Raw genomic sequence first — 11,065 nt, forward strand, 5'->3', positions numbered from 1 at the left:
AATAGTCTGTGTTATTGAAGCTATTCTTATAATATTTTTATCAGCGAGCCCATGATGATAATGGAACATAGAGAGAACCTTAACAACTTGCCAACCAGCTCACGCCATTATAGGTTGGCAGAAAGGCACGTACAGGCAGAGTAACGTACCTGTACGTTGCCCTTTAAAAATCGGTTTGCGGGTGCGCACACGCCTGCCGCGACCTCCGTGAGTGTGATCGCGGGTCTTGCAGACTTGATGTCCACAGGGATACCCGCGATTGTCTCACGGAGAAGAAGAATGTGGAAATGCTAATGTAAACAAGCATTTCCCTGTTCTGCCTAGTGACAGGACACTGATCACAGCTCCCTGTAATTGGGAGCGATGATCAGTGTCATGTCACACATAGCCCCTCCCCCCACAGTTAGAATCACTCCATAGGACACAGTTAACCCCTACAGCGTCACCTAGTGGTTAACCCCTTCACTGCCAGTCACATTTACTCTGTAATGAATGCATTTTTAATTGCGCTGATCGCTGCATAAATGTGAATGGGCCCCAAAATCACTCCAAAAAGTGCCCAATCTGTCCACCATAATGTCACAGTCATGATAAAAATCCCTGATCATCGCCATTACTAGTAAAAAAAAATATTAATAAAAATGGCACAAAACTATCCCCTTATTTTGTAGACGCTATAACTTTTGCGCAAACCAATCAATAAACACTTATTGGGGTTTTTTTTTGTAGAAGAATATGTATCAGCCTAAACAGAGGGGGAAAAAAGTATATATTTATTTATTATAGCAAAAATTTTAATATAATGTGTTTTTTTTTTAAATTTTTACAATTTTTTTATTTATAGTGCAGAAAATAAAAACCGCAGAGGTGATCAAATACCACCAAAAGAAAGCTCTATTTGTGGGGGAAAAAAGGACGTCAATTTTGTTTGGGAGTCATGTCGCACAACAGCGCAACTGTTAGTTAAAGCGGCGCAGTGCCGAATCACAAAAAGTGCTCTGGTCTTTGGGCAGTCAAATGGTCCGGGGCTTAAGTGGTTAAGAAGAGAAGCTACAGTGACAATTTTTTAAGTATGGTTTTACTTCAATAATTGCAGCAGGAATTGAGAAACAGCAATGCATTATTTGTTTCATATCTTCTTTTTATTTATTTCACCAGACAATATATATGTAAAAATTTAACAATCTCATTTCATACTTATCAACTTACAACATCATACATATTTACATTCCTTAAAATTCTTCTAATATAGCTTCAAAAATTAAATTTCCTTTCATAACCCCTCCTAAATCGTACTATCCCTCAACCTACACATTATCACTCACACAAAAAAAAAAAAAAACCTACTATATATTTAACCACTACAATACAGGGCACTTTCGCCCCCTTCCTTCCCAGCCCAATTTTCAGCTTTCATCGCTCTCGCACTTTCAGTGACAATTGCGCGGTCATGCTACACTGTACCCAAATGAAATTTTTATCATTTTGTTCGCACAAATAGAGATTTATTTTGGTGGTATTTGATCACCTCTACGGTTTTTATTTTTTGCGATATAAGCGCAAAAAAGCGGAAATTTGGAAAAAAAACAATATTTTCTTTTTTCTATTTTAAAAGAAATCCAATAAAATCAAATTTTGTCATAAATTTAAGCCAAAATGTATTCTGCTACATGTTTTTGGTAAAAAAAATTCCGTTAAGTGTATAATAATTGGTTTGTGTGATCACGGACATATGTACGCAAATGATCATGTACATATGTGTGCAGGTGATCACGTACATATGTGTGCACATAATCATTGGGACAAGTGATTTTAGTGGGACATATGTGGGGGACATGTTTTTATTATTAGGGACATGTGTTTTTATTTTTTGGGGACATGTATGTTTTGGGGACATGTGTGTTATGGGGACATATGTGGGGACTGTGTTTACACTGTGTGGTGTGTTGTGTGTTTACACTAGACTGAAGATCAGTGAGTAAAAAGCTGTAAAAAACAGCTCATACTCACTGATCATCAGCCGGCTGCAGCAATCTGCTTTCCTCTCCTCAGCGATGACTTCTGTGTGAGGAGAGGAGGAGCCGATTGCCTAGCAACCGGCTGTTTGTTTACATCACATGACGGCCGTGATTGGACACGGCCGTCATGTGATCAGGAGGGCCAATCACAGAGCCCTCCTACCGATCTGAGATGCGCCGTGTCCCGGTGACACGGGCGCATCGGGATCGCGCCGCTGCGCGGGCACGCGCGCGCGCGATCCCGCTCCTCCTGATGGACGTTCCTGAACGTCCTATCAGGAGTAGACGGCTCCCACCCGGCCGTATATGTGCATTGGCCGGGTGGGAAGTGGATATATATCCTCCCTCTCACTCTCCTACCGCCCTCCCCCGTAAGTTTATTATTTTCAATTTAGAAATACTCTGCCATATTGCTTGAGGACCGAAACTCTTCCCATTGTTTCCATACTGCTGGCAATTGGCTACCTATATATCCCTCTTCTCTCACTTGCTTTTCCATGAAAAGCATTTCGTTCATTTCACAGATCCATTCTAGTATGGTTGGACTATTTGTCTCCATTTCCGTGCTATTATTGTTTTTGCTGCTGTAGTCATATATTGTAGTATCTCGGTTTTCATGCTGTCAACTGTATCTACCATAAGAGAAAATAATGCTATCTTTATATCTGGAGTTAATTATTTTCCAGTTACTTTTTGATATATCTCAAAAATCTTAGTCCAAAATGTTCTTACTTTATCACATCCATAACAAATATGTTCTAATGTCCCTTTTTCTATCTCGCATCTCCAACATTTCTCTGTTTTTCCTTTATTAATTATTTTTAATGCCATTGGACTCCAATACCATCTCATTGCCACCTTATAATTTCTTTCTTGATATTTTATCGCCGTGGTAGCTTTATGTATTATTCTGAAAATCTTTTTCCAATCTTTTTCTATAATTATCTCTCCCAGTTCTTCTTCCCATTGTTTTATTCCAGTTAGATCCCTAAAAGCTCCTATAGGTAACAGTAATTCATAAACCTTGGATAGTTTATTATTTGAATTTCGTTCTTTCAGAATTATCTGTTTGAACTTGGTTATTGGTCTAATTACTAAATGTTTATTTAATTCCATAAATGTTTCTAGTTGGTGATATTGTAACCACCTATTTTTATATTCTATTCCAAAATCAGAAAGCTTTGGGATTTTGCCATCCTCCAGGATCTGAACCAACCTCACATTCTCCATTTTATTCCATTTTAAATATTTAGTAGTTTCAAAAGCTGTCTAAAATTCTGGATTCGACATCAATGGAGTTAGGGGTCCCATCCTAGTGGAAAGTTTTCCTTTTTTTAGCACCATATCCCAAATCTTTAAAGTAGCTCTCACAAAAAGTGGCAACGCTTTTTTTTCCGATCTTAATTCCGACTTTATCCAGGGCAGGAATTTGAGTTGTGTTTCCGTAATATCCTTTTTCAGCGTAACCCATTGTTTGCTTTTTATATTATGCTGCCAATCAATTATCCTAACCAATGATGCTGCTTGCATATATCTATCAAAATCGGGTAATGCTAACCCTCCATTTTCTTTTGTTCTAATTAATGTTTCTCTTTTTATTCGTGGGTTCTTTTTTGCGCATACAAAGCTACCTATGGCTTTTTTTTAATTTATTTGTAATAAAGTTCTATCAGCCAAATCTATGAAGTCCAACAAACTGAAACATAATTTTGATACCAAGCCTCCGAGCTTTGCTGGCAAGGATATCCAGTATTTTAAAAACAAAGCTGATGGTGTCAAGAAAAGCAGACTTGATACTGGTGGCAGGTACCACAAGCAAAACCTAGCAGCCGTTGAAGCTTCATATTTGGTGGCTCTCAGAATCGCCAGAGCTAAGAAACCTCACCATTGCCGAGGATTTGCTGTTGCCAGTAGTCAAGGACACAGTAGTCAAGGACATTGTTCGAGTAATAATTGGAGCCAAATTTGTTACGAAATTGAGTGCAATTTCCTTATCTAACAACACTGTCAGCAGGAGAATAGATGACATGTCTGCTGATATTATTGATCAGGTAATCCAGGAAATTAGATCTGCTCCACTTGGAATATATATCATCCAGATTGATGACTCTACAGATGTTGTAAATTGTTCTCATGTACTGGTTTACGTGAGGTATATTTATGATGGTGACTTTAAAGATGAGTTTCTTTTTTGCAAACCTCTTGAAACAACAACTACTGCACATGATGTATTTGACACAATTGGTTAATTTCTGGAAAAACATGAGATCCCTTGGGAAAAGGTTTGTGATGTTTGCACAGATGGTGCTCCAGCTATGCAAGGATATCGGTTTGGATTTCAACGTTTGGTATTGAATGAATTGCCAAAAGCCATTGGAACTCGCTGTATGATTCATCGAAAAATGTTAGCAATGAAGAAGCTGCCACAAGAGTTACAAGAAGTAATGAAAAGCGTCATCAGTACCGTCAATTTTGTAAAAGCGAGTGCTTTAAACAGTCGATTTTTTCAAAAATTTGTAATGAATTGGAAGCTTCCGCTAATGTTCTGTTATTTCACACTGAAGTGAGATGGTTTTCAAGAGGAAAAGTTTTAAAACGTGTTTTTGATCTTCGTAATGAACTAAAAACATGTTTTAATCAGAAAGCAAAACCGCAGTTTGAAGCACTTTTCAGTGAGTTAAATGATCTGCAGAAAATAGCTTACTTGGTTGACATCTTTGCAATCTTGAACAAGTTAAATTTATCTCTTCAAGGACCAAATGCAACATGCCTCGATTTATCTGAAAAGATCTGATTATTCCAAATGAAACTTCAACTTTGGCAACAAAAATTGGTTGAAAATAGAATTTACATGTTGCCCAAGCTATCTGCTTTCTTTGAGGAACTTGACACTGAACTTGACAAAAGGATTAAAACAACAAGTTCTGTCAAAGAACACTTGCAAAATTTCATCGTACTTTCCAAATTTTCCTGACACCCCGTTTGCACTTGCTAGAAGTCTATTCGCAGTCAAAGTTGAAGATGTTCCCGAGAATGCACAAGAGCAGTTCATTACCAGTGATGCAGAAAAAAATTATTTCTCTTCTATGTCCGTTAATAAATTCTGGATCAAGTGTTTGCAGTCATATGCTTTTCTGTCTGAGATTGTGTTGTGCCTTCTTCTTCCATTTCCAACAACATATCTTTGTGAAACAGGCTTTTCAAGCTTGTTGGTTTTCAAGTCTAAATACAGAAGTAGACTTGTTGCAGAAGATGATCTTTGTTGTGCTCTTGCATAGACTGCCCCGAGAATTTCCGATCTGGTGAGAAGGGGTGAGCTTCGTGTTCGAGTCGAAACCCATGTTCGACTCGAACATCGGCTGTTTGAACGTTTGGCAAACATTATGGGCCATTCGCACCAAATTCGAGTGGCGCGTCACGGCCCATAATTCACTGCGGCATCGCAGTGCACTGCTGGCTGATGATTGGCCAAGCATGCACTATGACCCGCATGCTTGGCCAATCACTGTGCCGTCTGTACAGCGAGCTGTAATTGGCCAAATCCAGGGTGGCTTTGGCCAATTATGGCTCAGGGAGTTTAGTACATGCCCCACACTATAGAAGGCCACCTGCCCGGCAGCCTTGCGTAGTGTGTTGCGTTGGCGGAGAGAGAGAGAGGGATAGACGGAGAGACAGTGTCTTTGAATTTCATTTGAAGAGGTTGCAATTACAGTCAGTGTATTGTGCCACCTGCACAGTATACACCTAAAGCTACCCCAATTGCTGGTGTTCTGGTGGTCCTATACCACAGGCAACTGTAGCAAATACAGTTTGTGAATTGTGCCACCTGCACAGTGTATTGCTGGTGTTCTTCAGATCCTATACCACAGGCAGGGAGCTGCAGTAATTACAGTCGGTGTTTTGTGTCATCTGCACAGTGTGCACCTAAAGTTACCCCGATTGCTGCTGTTCTTCTGATCCTATAATGCAGGGAGGCAGCTGCAGTAATTACAGTTGGTGTATTGTGTCATCTGCACATTGTACGCCTAAAGCTACCCCAATTGCTGGTGTTCTGACGATCCTATCCACAGGCAGCTGTAGCAATTACAGTCAGTGTACTGTGTCATCTGCACAGTGTGCACCTAAAGCTACCCCAATTGCTGGTGTTCTTCAGATCCTATACCACAGGCAGGGAGCTGCAGTAATTATAGTCAGTGTACTGTGTCATCTGCACAGTATGCACCTAAAGCTACCCCAATTGTTGGTGTTCTACTGATCCTATCTGCAGGCAGCTGTAGCAATTACAGTCGGTGTACTGTGTCATCTGCACAGTGTGCACCTAAAGCTACCCGAATTGCTGGTGTTCTGCTGATCCTATCTGCAGGCAGCTGTAGCAATTACAGTCAGTGCACTGTGTCATCTGCACAGTGTGCACCTAAAGCTACCCCAATTGCTGGTGTCCTGCTGATCCTATAATGCAGGCAGGCAGCTGCAGTAATTACAGTCTGTGTATTGTGTCATCTGCACAGTGTGCACCTAAAGCTACCCCAATTGCTGGTGTTCTGCTGATCCTATCTGCAGGCAGCTGTAGCAATTACAGTTGGTGTACTGTGTCATATTCACAGTGTGCACCTAAAGCTATCCCAATTGCTGGTGTTCTGCTGATCCTATACCACAGGCAGCTGCAGTAATTACAGTCAGTGTACTGTGTCATCTGCACAGTGTGCACATAAAGCTACCCCGATTGCTGGTGTTCTCATAGTAATAATACTACAGGCTGGCAGTTGATTCTGCTAGCTGCAGTATAATCAGTATATATGTCCCAGCTTTGTGCAGCTACATCTCCCTGTGGGCCATTAGTATGTCTGGAAGGCCAAAAAGGAGAGGCAGACAGTCACGAGCCAATAAAAGAAGCAAGCAGGTTCTGTGTCTAGAGGCAACAGTGCTGGTCGTGGACACGGTGCATCCTCATCAGCATGTGGCCATGGGACACGCTTGTCCTTATTTTTGGCAGCTGGATGTGTTGAGCCTAGACATGTGCAAAAGGAAAAAATTTGTTTAGTTTCGTTTTAATTTGTTAATTAATTTATTTAGTTTACCGTATATACTCGAGTATAGGCCGACCCGAATATAAGCCGAGGCCCCCAATTTACCCCCAAAAAAACTGGCAAACTTATTGACTCGTGTATAAGCCGAGGGTGAGACATGCCTGTCCATCCCTGTGTGTGTGTCCGTCCATCCCTGTGTGTCCGTCCATCCCTGTGTGTCCGTCCATCCCTGTGTGTCCGTCCATCCCTGTGTGTCCGTCCATCCATCCCTGTGTGTGTGTGTGTCCATCCATCCATCCATCCCTGTGTGTGTGTGTCTCCATCCATCCATCCATCCATCCCTGTGTGTGTGTGTCTCCATCCATCCATCCATCCATCCCTGTGTGTGTGTCTCCATCCATCCATCCATCCATCCATCCCTGTGTGTGTCTCCATCCATCCCTGTGTGTGTGTGTGTGTGTGTGTGTGTGTGTGTGTGTGTGTGTGTGTGTGTGTGTGTGTGTGTGTGTGTGTGTGTGTGTGTGTGTGTGTGTCCAGCCTACCTTTGTCCCGAGCCTCCGTCCCGTGCCTTGCCTCCTTGCCTCCGTCCCGTGCCGTGCCTTGCCTTGCATCCGTCCCGTGTCGTGCTTTGCCTTGCCCCCGTCCCGTCCCGTCCCGTGCCGTGCCGTGCCTTGCCTTGCCTCCGTCCCGTGCCCTCTTCGTCGGCGGCCATTGTAAAATTCAAAAGCTGCGCCGCCGCCTTCGCCTGTGATAGGCGGAACACTGAATTTCCCAGCAGCCTGTGTTCCGCCTATCACAGACGTCGTATCATCCTCGTCCGTAGTACGAGGATGATACGATGTCCGTGATAGGCGGAACACAGGCTGCTGGGAAATTCAGTGTTCCGCCTATCACAGGCGAAGGCGGAGCCGGAGGCGCGGCTTTTGAATAGAATGGCCGCTGTCTGTCTGCTCGACACGCTGATCGAGCGGGCAGACAGCGATGACTCGAGTATAAGCCGAGGGGGGCACTTTCAGCCTCAAAAAAGAGGCTGAAAATCTCGGCTTATACTCGAGTATATACGGTAGTTATATTCGTTAAATTCGTTTTCGGATTTCATTTCGTTTTCTCCCGAATTCGAAAAATCGGTCGCATTTGAAAATATTTCAACCAAATTCAAAAATATTTCTACCGGATTCTAAATGATTTCAACTGCATTCGAAATGATTTCAACCGCATTCGAAATTATTTCAACCGCATTCGAAATTATTTCAACCGCATTCGAAACTATTTCAACCGGATTCGAAAATATTTTGCGACCCGAATTTAGGGCCATGTATCTCAGGGTCACTTAGTGCTAGAAACCCCAAATTTGGAGACATTGTAGTGCTAGTTATATTGTGTTTGCATACCAAATTTGGTGTTTCTAGCTATAAGTGACCCGAGATATGTGGCTCCAAACTCGGGTCACAAAATGTAATGCTCTGCTGCAGAAAAGTGCTTGACATTTTGTGACCCGAATTTGGGGCCACGTATCTCGGGGTGACTTGGGGATAGAAAACCCAAATTTGAAGATATTGTAGTGCTAGTGCTATTGTGTTTGCATACCACATTTGGTGTTTCTAGCTATAAGTGACCCCAAGATATGTGGCCCTAAAGTAGGGTCGCAAAATGTAATTCTCTGCTGCAGAAAAGTGCTTGACATTTTGTGACCCGACTTTGGGGCCACATATCTCGGGGTCACTTCATGCTAGAAACCCCAAAAGATGTTATAGTGCTAGGTCTACTGTGTTTGCATACCTAATTTGGGGTTTCTAGCTATAAGTGGCCTGGAGATACGTGGCCCCAAAGTCGGGTCGCAAAATGCCATTCTCTGCTGCAGAAAAGTACTTGGCATATTGCCTATATCTGGGGTCACTTGGTGTCAGGTGACGTAGCAAGTGGACAATCCCCAACTTGGTCACGTGGCACTCGTGGCCGGTCACATGGCACTCGTGTCAGGTCACGTGGCACTCGTGGCTGGCCACGTGGCACTCGTGGCAGGTCACGTGGCACTCGTGGCAGGTGTCGTGGTAAGTGGACAATACACAACTTGTGGCAGGTGTCGTGGCAAGTGGACAATACAATACACAACTTGTGGCAAGTGGACAATGACATACAGCATGTGCACTTTCTTCTTGACTTCTTCAATCAGGCATGCTGACAACTTCATTGATACCATAAAAATAAATGAAATAAGATGTGTGTGTTTTTTTTGCACTGGTGCACTGCAAGTATGAAAAGTTGATGTGACAGATATATATAAGTAAGTATAAGTAACTAACCATCTTCCAAAAATTTTAATTCAAATAGAAAAGATTAGAACAGAATAGAAAAAATATATAATTTAATAGAATAAATAAGAAAGAAGAACAGAAGAACAGGAGATGGCGTCAGCGGCGACAGAAGCCCGGCAAGAAGAACCGAAGAGGGGGTCAAGACCCCCGAAGAGGGGGACAAGACACCCGAAGTCGGAAGAAGAGGGCGGCAGCGAAGAAGAAAGCCGGGCTCCTCCGCTAGTGAAAGAGCTAGCAAAAGAGCAGAAGATAGCGGAGGAGTCCGGCGAGAAGACCCCCGAAGACGGAAGAAGACCCCCGGAGCTGTGCAATAAACTATTTTAACCCTTGTGTGTTGTGTTTTTTTTTTACTTTTTTTTTTACAGGGGAATGGGTAAGGGTACATTGTACCCCATACTCATTCACATAGGGTGGGGGGCTGGGATCCGGGGGCCCCCTTATTAAAGGGGGCTTACAGATTCCGATAAGCCCCCCGCCCGCAGACCCGGACAACCAACTGCCAGGGTTGTTGGGAAGAGGCCCTTGTCATCATCAACATGGGGACAAGGTGCTTTGGGGTGGGGGAGACGTGCGGCCCCCCTTCCCCAATACACCCCCCATGTTGAGGGCACGCGGCCTGGCACGGCTCAGGGGGGTGCTCCCTCGTCCACACCCCCTTTCCTGGCCGGCTGGGTAGCGCGCTCGGACAAGGGTCTGATATGGACCTGGGGGGGACCCCCATGCCAATTTTTTCGGCGTAGGGGTTCCCCTTTAAATCCATACCAGGTGACGGGGCCAGCGACGCCTCCTTCGCTGGTCCTGGCTACCTGGAGACGTGCTCAAAATGAGCGGACTTTCCTCTGCGTGTGTGGGCGAGTCCATTCATTTCAAAAGTACGGCGGATAGTCAGGCAGACTTAGTACGCCGTATTAGTCCGCTGAAAAAGTGCCGTGTGTGGGCAAGTAGCTCGTTCGGAAAGTCCGGCAGAAAGTCGGGCAGAAAGTCCAGCGGACTTAGTCTGCTACGTGTGTACGCGCCATTAGAAAGCAAAGATATCATGAAACCCTTTGGGTCCAGTATGGATATTAAGGGGAACCCCGCATCGAAATAAAAAAAAAGGTGTGGGGCCCCCAGGCCCTATATACTCTGAACAGCGGTATATAGGCGGTCCCCGGGTTACAAACAAGATAGGGACTGTAGGTTTGTTGTTAAGTTGAATATGTTTGTAATTTGGAACAGGTAAATTTTTTTAAGTGTAGCTCCATCCCAAAAATAAATTTTTAATCTTTTTGGATAATAAATGTTACAGGGTTATCACCTTGTAACATTTTTTTTTCTGTCTGTGCCCCTGTTCAGAAGATTTCACTTCACTTTCTGTCTCAATGACAATTGGATTTTGAACATTTTGGGTTATTAGGGAAACAAGGATTGGTGAGAAAGAATCAGTGGAGACACCTTTGTGCCATATTAACTCTTAGGCCGCGTACACACGGGCGGACTGTTCGCCCAACCTTGTCCGCTGAACAGTGTTTGGGCGGACAGTCCGCTCGTGTGTGGGCTTTCAGCGGACAGTTTCAGCGGACAGTTTGACGGACAAAGTCTTTCGGAAATTCCGAAAAACTGTCCGCTGAAACTGTGTTTGAGCGGACAGTCCGCCCGTGTGTAGGCTACTTTCGAAATGAGCAAACTGTTCCCGCTCGGAGGGAAGTCTGCTCATTTCGAGGTA

At 43.6% G+C, this 11,065-nt stretch overlaps 1 pseudogene; it reads left to right on the top strand.

The window, feature by feature from the left end:
* Nucleotides 1-937: 937 nt before the first annotated feature.
* LOC143925954 (protein FAM200A-like) overlaps nucleotides 938-11,065 on the top strand; it is a 37,443-nt pseudogene continuing 27,315 nt past the window's right edge.

This window comes from Lithobates pipiens, unplaced genomic scaffold, assembly GCF_037356315.1.
Source record: "Lithobates pipiens isolate NorthernLeopardFrog02 unplaced genomic scaffold, aLitPip1_a1.2 Scaffold_10, whole genome shotgun sequence".
NCBI classification, from domain to species: domain Eukaryota; kingdom Metazoa; phylum Chordata; class Amphibia; order Anura; family Ranidae; genus Lithobates; species Lithobates pipiens.